This window comes from Eublepharis macularius, chromosome 13, assembly GCF_028583425.1.
Source record: "Eublepharis macularius isolate TG4126 chromosome 13, MPM_Emac_v1.0, whole genome shotgun sequence".
In the NCBI taxonomy this organism is placed as follows: domain Eukaryota; kingdom Metazoa; phylum Chordata; class Lepidosauria; order Squamata; family Eublepharidae; genus Eublepharis; species Eublepharis macularius.
This window is the reverse complement of record NC_072802.1, coordinates 65,714,843-65,729,815: the sequence shown is the minus strand read 5'-3', so window position 1 is coordinate 65,729,815 and position 14,973 is coordinate 65,714,843. Positions and strand designations below refer to the sequence as shown.

The 14,973-nt window shown below is 48.4% G+C and overlaps 1 protein-coding gene across 1 annotated transcript in view; it reads right to left on the bottom strand.

Moving 5' to 3' along the window:
• LOC129341006 (transmembrane protein 132D-like) overlaps positions 1-14,973 on the bottom strand; it is a 440,581-nt gene that overhangs the window by 160,153 nt on the left and 265,455 nt on the right. The window lies entirely within an intron of this gene.

Sequence of the window (14,973 nt, the reverse complement as noted above, 5' to 3'; positions counted from 1 at the left end):
TATAAAAACACGAAACCAGCATTTCAAACAGGTTGGGAAGGAGGTCACTGAGCAAACCCCAAGCAAGCAAGTAAGCAAAAAAAAAGTCTTCCCCATGAAGGATGGGGGAGTTCTATAATGTTGGTATCACAACCAAGAAGCCCCCTTAAGAGCACATAGCAGTTTGTCAACTTAAAACATCACGAGAATCAGCTTTCCACCCATGCTGGTGTCCTCTTCTTGGAAAGGGTATCATACATTTTTTAAAAAGGTAAAGGTAGTCCACCCTGTGCAAGCACCGAGTCATTACTGACTCATGGGGGGATGTCGCATCACGTTTTCTTGGCAGACTTTTTGTTACGGGGTGGTTTGCCATTGCCTTCCCCAATCATCTACACTTCCCCCCTAGGAAACTGGGTACTCCTTTTACCGACCTCGGAAGGATGGAAGGCTGAGTCAGCCTTGAGCCGGCTAGTTAAACCCGGCTTCCGCCAGGATTGAACTCAGGTGAGCAGAGCTTGGGCTGCAGTACTGCAGCTTACCACTCTGTGCCATGGGGCTCTCTAAATCCCCTTATAAGCAGAATCAAGTGGTAGGTTTCTTCTTGGATAGTGCCAGTTCACCCTTTAGAGAGGAGCGGTGGCAGGGATCTCAAACTCAGGTTACTGGGAGCCAGGGCCCAGTGCTGTCCGAGGGCCACCATCCCTATGGCAAACGTAAATCTGGAAGAAGCCACAGCGCCGTTCCATAAGTGGCTTCTCTGGGAACTGCAGTACAAGCCAGTCCAGCTGAAGCAGCTGACTGATACGGCAACGCTAAGCAGTGCAACAGCCGTATAAGTCTCTTGAAGTCAATGGGCTTAAAAGGATTTAACTCTGCTTAAGACTGCACTGCATCAACCAGGACAGGACAGGTCCAATTTAAACATGACCCTGGTTATGCAGTCACCTTCCTTGTGTGACATTGCCTGGATTTGGCGCCTCTGTTCAATTATGCTGTAACTTGTTCAAAGCAGCTATGAGTGTGCCGTTACGATGCCAGCGCAATATCCACCAGGCTATGGATCTCTGGCATGCAAACGGGTTGCTACTTTGCATGCATTGCAGCACAGTTTAAATGAGATGCTGAGCCCACGCTAAGTCACCCAGGGAAGCTATTGCATTGCCGGCAGCATCATGTTTAAAACGGCCTTTACACGGCGACAAAACGAGACATTCAGCTACATCCCAAGCCTGGAAACCGAAGGCCTTGTTAAAAAGCAAAACAAACAAAAAGTAATAATTGGTGTGTACTGCTAAGCAGCAGGTAGAAATTGGAGCACACCAATGACAACTGAAATAATTTGCTTTTTAAATATAGAAAATCCATTTGAACTATTTTCTGACAGAAGTAATAACAAACGGAATAGGGACACAGCCACCTTTTCAGCCCATGCTGAAAATGTTGCCTCTCGCTGTTCAGCAACTAAGCGAGGGCTCATGCTTGCACTGCTGAGGACCATTACAGCACCTATTACAGCACCTTGTAAATGTATAATATGTGACTGTATTTATGGAATGAGTCTTTGTAATATTGTAACATTGTATGAAATTGTGTATATCTTTGTATTTGGATCATGATAGTGTAATTAAATTTTTGATATATATAGTATATAGTTGAGGGGTTCCTGGGAGTTTTCCCTTTGTATCTTACTGCTGAGGACCAGCCACCAGACCATAGATGTGACACTGTGAAAACCACACCGGCATCTAACCCTCTTGCTCAGCCACCGTTTCCCGCCAGGAACAAAGCAGCTTCCAAATTCTGGAGGCTCAAAAATCCCTACTTCAGTTTTGCTTCTCAGTTTGTGCGAATCAAACTGGCAAGTCATTATTTTCACACCATTTTTAGCTTGTCACGCCAATTTCTTCCCGTGATGTTCATATAGTTTGAACATTTTTGCACCAATTGCATACAAATGGAGTATCATAGAACTTTGATGGAGGTTGTTTCTCTTTTTCCTGATGCTGTGGTGTTTTGGAATATTGTATATTGGGTGAATCGTCTGCATTTGAATTTTTACAATAGTGCTTCAATGGTTTTGCACAGTGGTTGTTGGGGGTTTTCCGGGCTGTATTGCCGTGGTCTTGGCATTGTAGTTCCTGACGTTTCGCCAGCAGCTGTGGCTGGCATCTTCAGAGGTGTAGCACCAAAAGACAGAGATCTCTCAGTGTCACAGTGTGGAAAAGATGTAGGTCATTTGTATCTACTCAGGAGGGGTGGGGTTGAGCTGAGTCATTCTGTAAGAGTTTCCCAGGGTGTGGAATGCTAATGGCGGGAGGCTTCACTGTATCCTGAGGCCTCCCGCCATTAGCATTCCACACCCTGGGAAACTCTTACAGAATGACTCAGCTCAACCCCACCCCTCCTGAGTAGATACAAATGACCTACATCTTTTCCACACTGTGACACTGAGAGATCTCTGTCTTTTGGTGCTACACCTCTGAAGATGCCAGCCACAGCTGCTGGCGAAACGTCAGGAACTACAATGCCAAGACCACGGCAATACAGCCCGAAAACCCCCCAACAACCATCGTTCTCCGGCCGTGAAAGCCTTCGACAATACATCGTTTTGCACAGTGCTTGGCGGTTTTGTAAGCCACCTTGAGCCACTTTGGATAGTGTGAAAGTTCAGGATTTCTCCCAGACAGCTGCAATATAAAGAAAGTAATAAAAGACCCTCTTTCTGGCCAATGTGAGAAAGGACTACCCAAATTCAGCCCCCAAATGACCAGAGAATCCAACTCAGGGAAAGGTATAGAGGTGGGAAGAGTTTTCCTGGGACATGTGGGCAAGCTTTCAGTAGCCTTCCCACCAGCCCACTCTATTGGCCAGGATACACACTTAGATGTTATTCCAGTCAATATATGATGTTCTTCCTTTCCCAAAAAAGGGTAGGAGCAAATTAACAATGGCGGGATCTGCTCATATGTACATCCCTAATCAAGAATCCACAAGCCTGGCTGCTTTGCCAGTGTCTCTGGGGCAGCATGAGGCAACTGAGCGGGAGGGCTGGGAGGCCATCTGTGTGCCATCCCAGCTGCCTGCCTAGGGATACCATACCCCCACCCCTCACACCCCGCCCCCACTTACCTGGCCGGCAGGGGGGCGTGCACCTACTGTGCGCACTCCCTTGCAGCGCTGCGCGCTCCCATGCACAGCAGCCGCCTGGATCGGCCCAGTTTGGCCAGGATTGGGGCTGCTGCAGAGCCGGGGGCATTCCTGCGCTCTGCAGCTGCTCAAAACAGTCCCGATCCATGCCAAAATGGGCCCAAAACAAGCCCATTTTGGGCTGCAGCGGAGAGCAGGAGCGCTCCTGCGCTCCACAGCGGTTCAAAATGGGCCCAATCTGCACCAAAATGGGCCCAAAATGAGCCTGTTTTGGCGCAGAACGGGCCGATTTTGGACCACTGCTGAGGTCAGGAGTGCTCCTGCCCTCCACAGCGGCCCTGATCCAAGCCCCTGCGGAGCGTGGGCGTATTTGGGGGGGGGGCACCATGTGATGACGTCACTTCCCAGAAGTGCCGTCATCACGCTTGCGGGAGCACGCAGCATACACCCCTCGGAAAGGGGATTGCCAGGCCCCTATCCCCCCGCTGGGAGGTTGAGGGGGCCTGGCAACCCTATGCCTGCCGCACCAATGGGGCCAGCTCGCAGCGGCCTGCTGAGTGCTGATGTCACATGCAGTGACGTCATCATGCAGTCCGGGTGCAACAGCACTTCTCGCAGTCCGGGTGTGAGTGCGTGCACTTTCCGCCAGGGGGGCAGCAACAGCCTGAAGCTGCCCCTGGCCTCAGGCGCCAGAAACTCTGGCACCAGCCCTGGCTAGCGGCAGGTAATTCCCCACCCTGGGCAGGTAAAATGGAGGCCTACTTTGGAGATTTGAACCTGGTCTTCGCCCACAACATCACGTTGACTCTTTTCTCAACTTGAATGCAACATATTCTTGGCAGCACAAGGGTTACCAACGCAGCTTGCTCATTTTATATCCTGCCCTTCCACTGAATGATGTTTCAGAATCCTTTATAGCTCAAAAGTGATTCACAACCAGGAAAGGAATATGTATGCTGGGAAGAGGAGAGATTTAAGGAGAAGCGGCAGGGAAGGGCTTAAAGGGCTTGCTCTTGTAAACTTGATAATAAAATCAGACACTGTGTAGAAAGCGATGCAGTAAAAATCCTACGGTGCATCCTTGCCAAGGCGAACTCTAACAGCCCCTGGCATTTATGGCTAGGCCCCTCAAAATTGGGGAGGGGGGGAATGAGGCATTCAATAGGGAACCATTAGCTGCCGTTCTTGAGCTGCAACCAGTTGCAAACTACTGTAGATTCCTGCAGGTTTACAGTTCTCCAAGTTCAAAATCAAAAGGAGCATGTTGTCGAAAGTTCTGGGCAAGGTGGGTGCGTGAAGGCGCCAGAATGGGCAAGGATAAAAAATCAGCAGCAATCAGCAGAAAGAAAAAACACTGAGCAAATCAGTGTGCAGCTCTGACTGTTAAAAAAAATTAAGAAGTGGACTGTAATTCAGTGAGATGTAAGTACCCATCTACATGCCATTGGCTTGCCAGGACCCCCACCATGGAGAGGGCCTCCCACTGGCAAGCTCTGTTACCTGCTGCTACTCCAAGCAGTGGCGAGAGAAAATAAAATAAAAAATGGCAATGTCACAGACACAGCTACAACCTGAGAGTGATATAGGGTAGCTCTGAGAATCACTTTTTAACCATAGAGTTTTACAATAGAGTTTCAGGCAATTCCTAGACCTACCCGTTGTCTCTTCTCAATTTTACCCAGCCTTTCGTGTAGTGATCCCAATGAGTTTACAACCCTGCCCAAGATACTGCATGTGGAAATTAAATCAAAACTATGAAAGTTGAATGGTATCCTGTTTCTTCCACTTCAGCGCTAACAACAGCTGTCTCCTTCAACAGTGTAAGGGCCAAGTATTAGGCCCATTTCCTCCAGCACCACTGCTCTGATCATATGCGGACTGGAACCGACGTATCTACGGGACCGCCTCTCACCATATGAGCCCTGGAGGACTCTTCGGTCAGGCGGGAAACATCTTTTGAGGGTCCCTGGCCCTAGGGAAGCCCGCCTGGCGTTGACCAGGGCCAGGGCCTTTCCGGTCCTAGCCCCAGCCTGGTGGAATGCTCTGTCTTGTGAGACCAGGGCCCGGCAAGATTTGTTAGCATTTCGCCAGACCTGTAAGACGGAGCTATTCCACCAGGCATATGGCTGACGCTGGGCGGTGCTCCCCCCGCTCTGTGGAGGGGAGGATCAAACCATATGCCCTCCTATGCGGATGCAGATGTGATTATTATTGTCCACACTTGATACTGTACATAATTGCTCTGGAAAAACCGCTGTATGGAACATCAAATCTCAATTATGTGCTGCTTTTATCTATTTGTATGTAAATATATGACATTTATATACATAGCTGTAATTTTAATGATTAGATATAGTGTTTTTAATGTTTTTAATGGTATTAACATTTGTATTTTTGTTATCCGCTCTGAGCCCGCGAAAGCGGGGAGGGCGGAATATAAATGTAATAAATTAAATTAAATTAAATTAAATAGCTTAGAGTTCCTAATACAGGAAACATTAAGGGGAGGGGGACATAAATTGCCACTGCTCCAGCAGCCAATCTAACTTCCAGTGTAAACCCAGAAGTGACGTTGCATCATTGGAATGATGGCAATCCCCCCACCCCCAGCCCTACCAAGCAGTGGCCCCCTGCTATGACAGCTGCTTGTTAAGAAAAATTAAGATCTTAGATTTGATCCTGGATCCCCTGTGCGGGCACTCTAATAAAAAATTATGGGCTGTAGTCATACCCCCTGAATCAGGAGGCAGAGTCCAGAGCAAGGACAGTGGTAAAAGACAGTGGTTTGCTGGCCCAGAACAAAAGTTGTCTACACCCCTATGAAGTACGGCTTAAAAACAGTGAAGGTAGGGCAGCCTTCCCCATTGCTTTTCTGGCAATTGACCCCAAAGCAAAAAAGAAACCTGAACAGTCCTAGGGGATAACATGGTTAGGAGCAAACATCATACGCTGCCCAATATGCAAAGCAATGGCTGGAAGCCCTTAACACGTGAGCTGCGTATTCCAGGCCAGCCCATTGATCTATCGGGCTTAGCACTGGCTACTCTAACTGGCAGCAGTTCTACAGCGTCCCTGGAAGAGAAGGTCTTTCCCAACATCTGCTACCGAAGATCCTTCCCTGGAGATGCTACAGATTGAAGCTGGAACCTTCCACATGCAAAGTATGTTATGTGTCTCTGAACTATGGCCTGAATAGAGGGAAGAGGCAGAGGACTACAAGAGGGTGTTTCCCTCTCCAACAACCGATGTTCAGTCCTGATGCTGAATTTGGAAGGAATAGTAGTAGTAGTAGTAATAGTAACAACAACAACATTCGATTTATATACCGCCCTTCAGGACAACTTAACACCCACTCAGAGCGATTTATGAAATGTTATTATTATCCTCACAATAGTCACCCTGTGAGGTGGGTGGGGCTGAGAGAGCTCCGAGAAGCTGTGACTGACCCAAGGTCACCCAGCTGGCTTCAGGTGGCCTGGGGAATCAAAAGTGGCTTTCCAGATTAGAGTTCTGCCGCTCGTAACCACTACAGTAAACTGGCTTCAATTAATTTTGGGTGACTAGAGGTTCACATGGGACATGCCAGACCACCAGAGTCCATCTCATCAATTCTCCACCTGTTTCTGAAAATCACATTGAAAATTGTTCACTCACTTTCAAGCCAAGGTTTCCCGCTACATGGGCCAGAAACTTTAAAAAAGATTTTCTAGAGACTGGGCTTGGGGCCAGTGCAATGCACCGCATACAGCTCTCCTCTATACTACCAGGGGAAAATTTTAATCTGCAGACTGTCATACGCTGGGACTCCGAAGAAAAAGCCAAACGCACACAATCCCAGGAGGGAAAAAAATCTGCAGGCTCACCCTCATTTCTGCTTTGTTGAATTAATGTAACAGAATGTATTTTTTTTTCAAAATGTATTGCATTCCTTGTTGCTTTGTGTCAAAGCTTACGAAGGGGGTAATTTGCAAATAACAATTGAGCACAACATCATTCTTGACCTCAGTACAAGCAGAAGATTATTTTCTGCAGAAGTTGCTATCAAAAACCGGCTAGCTTTTATTGTGCAAACAGGAATATGCTACACATTAGGCATTGAGGGTCAAGGCAGACAGCCTGAGCCTATGCTTTTGGGTTAAGGTCTTGCCTGGAAGCTTTTATCAGCTGGCCTAGGGTCATTGAGGTGGGCACTCCCTTGCTTGGTTCATACACAATGTCAAACCAGACCTTGGCCTGATGGAGATAAAGCTAGAAGAAGCTCAATTGCTTCTTCCTAGGGTTGCCAGCTCCAGGTTAGGAAATTCCTGGAGATTTCAGGGGTGGAGCCTGGAGAGGGCAGGGTTTGGGAGGGGAGGGATCTCAGTGGGGTATAATGCCAAAGAGGGCACTCTCCAAAGCAGCCTCTTTCTCCAGGGAAACTGCTTTCTGTGATCTAGAGATCAGTTGTAATTCTGGGAGACCTCCAGCCACCACCTGGAGGCTGGCAACACTACTCCACCTGGTGTACTTACTTCTTGGTTTGAAGCAAACCTTAGTTACATCTGAACTGGCAAACTGAGGTTTGCACTTGCTATAGATAAACTGATCCCTCCCCGACCTCTGTTACGGCATTGTTCTGTAAGTTACTCTCCACTGCTCCTCCTTCATTCCCATTTAACTAGGAACATTCCTATCACTCTAGTACATTTCTACCAGAACTTTTCCGCAAGGAGCTCAGAGGTCTGTATATGGTTCTCCTTCATTTTATCCTCACAACAAATCTGTGAAATTGGTTAGGCTGAAGGAGAGCGAGCAATAGGGTTGCCAGTCCCCCACTGAAGGCGGGGGATCCCCTGCTCCCACCCTCCACCCCCGCTTACCTGGCTGGTGGGGGAAATGGTGGGGGCATGTGCCTCCTGAGGCTGTTTGGGGCCAAAACCAGCCCACTGTGAAACGTGGGAGCGCTCCAGGGCCCACTGTGCTGCCCCAGCAGTGTTCCCATGCTCTGCAGCAGGCCAATTTAGGTCTCAAATGTGCCCAATTCGGCCTACTGCGGAGCATGGGAGCACTGCCAGGAGGGCCCTGGAGTGCTCCTGTGCTTCAGAGCGGGCCAATTTAGGCCCCCAACAGGCCCGATTCAGCCCCAAATGGGCCAAAATTGGCCCACTGAGGAGCACAGGAGCAATCCTAGGGGCGGCATGAGGCCCTGTGCAATGATGTCACTCCCGAAAGACCTCCACAAAGGTGAGTGCCAGGCCTCCAGCCTCCCGCCCGGAGGGTGAAGGGACCTGGCAACTCTACAGAGCAACCCATGACGACGTAGTAAACTTCATAGCGGAGTGGGGATTTGAACTCTGGTCTTCCAGATCCTAGTTTAGCACCCTAACCAGTACATCACACCGGCTAAACACTAATTTCAGAATTAGAGCATTCACAGATTCTCCGCGTTTTGAGGGCTCTCCATTCCTTTTCATCCTGCTATCTATGCCCCTTCTATGTTATCAACAGCTAGTAGCTGTGGTGGCCAAATAGATCTTACATGTCACAGGGCAGTCTACCAGGCTTTGAGTAGGGGAAAAACTGGGGGAACTTATCTTAATGCCCTACTTGGAAGCATCTAATGGGGTCAGTGTGTTCTGGACTAAAAGGAACTTATATTCCAAAGTTCTATTAACCCATCCAATGAACGAGAGTTTGAAGGCTCTACAAAATGTGCCTGGATGGATTCTACAGGAATGTCTTTCCAAAGTTCCCCAGAACCTCTGCAGGAACCATCTCTTTCCATTCCATTGCATGTCCATTTCTAACTGAGATGCTGGCCGTTTCCCATCCCTGGAGCACACCCATCCACAAACCTGGATCTGGAACCGAAGAACGTGATGTTGGAGTGGCTCAAAAATAAATACGGTTCCTTAGGAGAGATGCCAAGTCCTTGCCTATTGGGGCCTATTGGCCATTAAGCCAACCTCGCAAAATTCTTGGTTGGCTGATGGCCTGGGGGAGCCACCCCCTCCACGGGGGACACAACATCCTGAGTGGGTGCAAGTCTTCACTGCTGTGAGCCAGAGCCCACAGAAAAGGAGGTGCCTGGCTCAGACTCATCCCACCCAGTGCAGGGCAAGCCCCGCCCTCATGATGGTGAGGAACACATCTGGCTGGCCCTAGGCTAGGGCCATGCACCTGGCACGGTGGCTCGGTTAGGCATATTCTGCTTATGGATGGCTAGGGTTGCCAGGTTGCAGAGGGCAGCCCCTGGGAGAAACTGGGGCAGGGCCTGCCTTGCTGGTGCTGTACCAGTGCACTGATGTCTCTTCCAGTAGAAACCCTCTGATGAAAGTTCTCTGATGAAGATTCCTGTATGACAATCAGGTCAAACACAGAGAGCCAGGGCAGTATCATGGCTAGAATGTTGGAGTAGGATCCAGGTTCAAAACCTCGCACGACCATGATGTTTATGGGATGAGCTTGGTTCACTCCCTCTCTCTCAGCCTAATTCACTCTCACTCACTCACTCACTCACTCACTCACTCACTCACTCACTCACTCACTCACTCACTCACTCACTCACTCACTCACTCACTCACTCACTCACTCACTTACATACTATACCTTTCTTTCCACTGAGAACCCAAATTAGTCCACATTCCTCTCCTCTCCTCCATTTTATCCTCACTACAGCCCTGTCAGGTAGATTAGGCTGAGAGTATGTGACTGGCCCAAAATTCCATGGCAGACTGGGGATTCGAACCTGGATCTCTCAGATCCTAGTCCGATGCTTTAAACACTGCACTGTACTGGCTCACGGAGTTGATATGAGAATAAAACAGAATTCAGGAGAACTCTGACTTGACTTCCTTGGAGGAAAAATGGGATAGAAAATGTAAGAAATGGATGAATTGTCCTAGCCACACATTTAGATGCTCACAACTATCTGCTTTAACATGCATTGTGTAGCAGTTCTGATTCTGACACTCCCCCAGGCTTCCCCTCCCTGGAATAAGACTGGTTTCTGGCAGCTACCGTGGCCCCTGGCAAGCAGGCTGGGCTAGGATTTTCCTTCTGTCTCTACCCTGCACTGTAAGACCATCTGGCAGTTTATTAAGCAAGCCCCGTCTCTTGGAGGAACAGCCAACTTCGCACCCTCACTGTAAACTGGGCTCAGCCTGCCCGGAGCTCCCTTCCCCTTCAGGAGGGAGAGGACACCTTCCCTGTCACTTGAGAGTCTCTCCACGTCTTTTTGTCTGCTTAGCAGTCTCCCACCTTCCCCTCCAGCCCTCCTGCAGCCAGACAAGGATTAGCCCGGTGCTCCAACACGGCAGCGGCCAATCCTCAGGGGGGCCCGGAGCGAGCATGAACACGGCTTGTTTGCAAACCTTGCTGGGAACACATTACTGATGATGCTTGCGCTGTCCTGCTAACAGAGCACGTTCGGAGGTGGAAAGTCAGGGAGAAGAAGGCAGAACGGAAAAGACAGCGAAAAAATATGCAAAGGGAAGGAGGAAGGAACAGAAGTTGCTGGTTCCGTAAGGGCGATGCCACTCCAGTGAGAGCCCTCCTGGTAGGTCAGACAAATGGTCCCAAGGTCCCGAATGAAAAGAAGCATTCCTAGTTTCCTGGTCCCTGTTCTTGGGAAATCCTTGCTCCCTTTTTTGGCTTCATCAAATGCCGGCGTGAGTTGCTTAGTGTTGTTCTCCAGGGTTCAGCCCTGCCCCCAATTAGTTTAATCTCTGAGTAGATGCATTTGCCTCTAGTGGAAATTCATCTAAATTCATGCACATGAACAGCCCAGGGCTTTTTTTCAGCTGGAATGTGGTGGAACGGAGTTCCGGCACCTCTTGCCCCGGGCGCAAAATTCTGATGCTGCGTGGAGATCCAGCGTTGCACGGAGATCCGGCGTGAGTGGCTGATCAGGGAGGGGAGGCTGGATCATTGTGAGGAACGGGTCTCCCCAATATATATGACGGACTCACCTCAGCTGCCCTGGGGAGGGCGTAGAGGCGGGGCTGGAGAAATTTTGCACCCGGGGCAAGAGTTCATGACTATTGTGATAAGTATGATCCTACTGGGTAGTTCCTATGTCGTTTAATACCACCAGCCCCAACAAGGTAGGGGGTTCTGTCTCACAGTTGATGTAAGTCCACAGCGCATGAAAATAATATTATTTCAAAGAATCTCGTGTGTTTCTCTCTCCTTTCCCTCTTGAGAGTTCCACCACCTCTTTTCCCGGAAAAAAAGCCCTGAAGAACACTAAAGCGTCACGTCGTCATGCAGTGTCTGCTATTTTGCACACTATAGCTGCTGAGGTCCATTTTGAGCAAATTGATAACATACTGGGGGACAATTATATTTCGAGTATATATTTTGTAAATCAATAAGGGGACCAAAGATGAGCAAATTCTATGTACCTGTCCTATTGTTTCTGTCTTTACAGTTTTTGATACTTTGCCCGCAAATGTGTTTGGAAACATTTTACTTTGCTACTCACTATGATATTCCTCACATGTCAGAGGAATGACATCTGTTCATTCACTGGTCTCAAGAACACCTATCTGAATGATTCACTTCATTGTTTTAAGCAACCCCCCCCCCCCCCAAACGGAGGAGGTTGTGTTGTGTTACGGCCTGGCAAAAAGTGAGGAGTGAAAGAAAAACCAGAGCAGGTCCATTTTGATATGTCGAGCCAGTGAAGACATATCCAATTTTGGCAGACTAATTCAACAGCAGAACATTTCATGAGTGTTCCTCAGGAGGACAGGTTATTGCAGAATGAATCAATATGACACAGTGCACCAAAGTCCAATAGCAACTGCAGAAGGCCGGGTTCTGTGCCAATCAGACTTCATTTGGAGGACAATGTCCCGTTCTGAGTATCACGCTTTACGAAAGACGTAGACAAACTGAAATGATCTCAGAGGAGGACAACTGAGACAGGCAGGGATCTGGAAAAGGCCCGATAAGGAAAGATTGAAGGATCTGGATATATTTAGCCTGAAAAAGACTAAAGGGGGAACAGGATCCTGCTATTCAAATAGCTGAACAGTTAACACACAGAAGCGGCAAAGTCCGATCTCTCTTGTTCCAGAGGGCCAGACGGAATCAAATGGGCTCAAGTTACAGGTGGATACATTTCAGTGGAACATTAGAAGAAATGTCCTCATGGTTAAGTGGTTTGAAAATGGTCCAGTTACTTCGAGGGAAGGGGGCTCTTCCATGCTGGAGGTGCTCAGACAGAAGCTAATCAGCCATCTGTTGCGAATATTCTCGCTCTGGATTTCCTACACTGAGCAAGAGGAGACAGAGGCCCTACAAGTCCCATTCCAACTCTTGGTTTGCAAATAAAGGCTTTAGCTATTTTCATCTGTGAAATGCTGGAAGGCCTGGTTTAGATTAAAGAATGGGTTAACCGTCCAAAGCCATGGGATACAGGTTGTGTAGGGGGAAAGCTTACGTGTCTTAATCTCATTTGTTCATTCTGAAGGAACGTTTGCATGTGTCACATATCGAGGAGCTCAGGGAAATCTGCACATGCTCTCCAGGATGTGAACCAGGGACACATGATGACCCGGGGCTGGGGCCTAGCCCGGGATAGTGTTTGAACATGTAGGGCCATATGAAGCTACACTTTGTAGAGTCGTTGGTCTATTTCGCTCCCCTTTGTCTACTCTGTTTGGCAATGGCACTCTGGGGTCTCAAGCATTAACTGGAGATGCCAAGGGCTGAACCTGGAATCTCCTACACAAAAAACAAGTTCAAAAAACAAGGGAATCACTGGTGCCCAATGTTGATGATGGACAAGAAGTCTGGAGCCTCTGGATTGGCCAGCCTTGGCAGAAATACCCACCGCCATGCCTTCTGCCCTTGCCTGGCCAACAGAGCAATGCCTTCTGCTTATTCCAGCTGACGCCTGAAGCTCAGTGTTGTAGAGACAGACAGCTGTCTCCATGGGTTGGAAATCCATCTCCCAAGGTCTACCCATGGCCTGGGTTCCACCACAGAGGATCAATGATTTACAAACTTCATCTATGGTTGGATTCTTCCAGCTCTTCTACTGGTAAAAGAGCTGAAAAGCCTATGCCAGGGGAAAGCTACAGCAGGCTCCATGAGTAAGATAATCAGTGAGACGAAGTGGAAAAGCTGGTAGAAGCCGCCTCCCATTACAGGGTATTTAATCCTATTTACTGCATCACACTGTCTCTCCGAGTCCTTCAACAATGCAGACAAAAACATTTGTCATCTCCTGTTATGGTATGATGGTTGTTGGTCGCCCCCTCCCTTCCAGGAAAAGAAAAACATAATTAAAGTGAATTTTTCTAATAATCCCAAGTAAATTATTCAGTGCATTTTGCCTAACCAAGATATCATCAGCAATTCCCTCAACTTGCCAGCCCTGCAAAAGAAAAATCCCCCCCCCCACCCAAAAGATTAGTGGAGCATTTAGGACAACATAAATTTTCAAGCGCAAACTTCCTATCAACCCGGTTTATTGGGCTCTGCCATTGCCCCGAACATCTCTTGATGTGATAAATCCGATCATAATTTGTCACGTTATGTGAAAGAAATGATAAATCAGCACTGAATTTATTACATCCAATCTAATAATAACCCAATAAATTATTCAAGCGGGAGTCGGTAAACATCCAGTCGGTGCTTTCAAAACTGCTCAATCATGAAGCTGGACAAATTGGAGTTGCGGGCGAGTTTTGAATACACTACAAGACTGTGTTGCCACTTAATACCCGAAGGACAGTAGAAAACTACAATAATGTATGGGGAGGGGGGGCGAGAATCCTGGCTTAGCTTTAAGATGAACGGACACAACCGCGTTTCTCCTCTCTTTTCATAAGGACTAGAAACTTGTCTTTTGAGCTAGGAGAGCTGTGATTTTTTTTTGGTTCGGGGCTGAACTTAGGTTGTGTAAAATGCCAAAATTGTATCTCCATGTCAAGATCGTTGCATCTCCCTCTTAATTTGCAGGCTCAGAGATGTCATTACAGTGTGCATTTGTTGGCCCCAACGTGGAGTAGGGAAACAGAGATGATGTCAAGAGAGGGGTTCTGAGTGATCTTACATATGCGGCAGGCAAGGAAGAGAACATCTGTGTGAAGATGCTACTTTCGATGTCAGCTTCATGTCCTATGAAATGTGTACTTCCACCGTTGGTAGACTGCTGTAGCCACGTTTGTCCTAAAACATGGTAGATACTAAACATTTTTGGTGAAATGCCAAAAAAACAGGGTTTCTCACCTGTAACTGTTGATCGTCGAGTCTCTTCTGTGCAGACACACATTGGGACTGCGCAGGCGCAGGCCAGCCGCGGAAAAGATTTTTCTAGCTCTAAGAGATGTGAGGGGGACGTTCGGATCCACCGCGCATGCGCGCCGGTGTTCCCGCCAATTTTGAATGCATATATATCCGAACGTCCCCGGCATTCCCTCAGTTCACCTGAGCCGCCGGAGAAACAATGGAAGAAACCAAGCACTCACAGCGGGGCAGGCGGGAGGGAATGTGTGTCTGCACAGAAGAGACTCGACGATCAACAGTTACAGGTGAGAAACCCTGTTTATCGTCTTCGTCCTTCTGTGCAGCCCCACATTGGGAGAGTAACTAGCATCTCACCAATGGGGGCGGGTGTGAGTGTCTACTTGAACAAGGACTGCAGGACAGCTGTGCCCACAGCCGAGTCACGTCGTGCATGCACATCCACAGAATAGTGCTTGATGAAAGTGTCTGCAGTGGACCATGTCGCAGCTTGGCAGACGTCCCGGAGCGGCACTCCTCGTAGGAAGGCAGCAGAAGCAGCTTGCGCTCGAGTGGAATGAGCGGTAACCAACAAGGGACACTGGACTCCAGCATGCTGATAGCAAA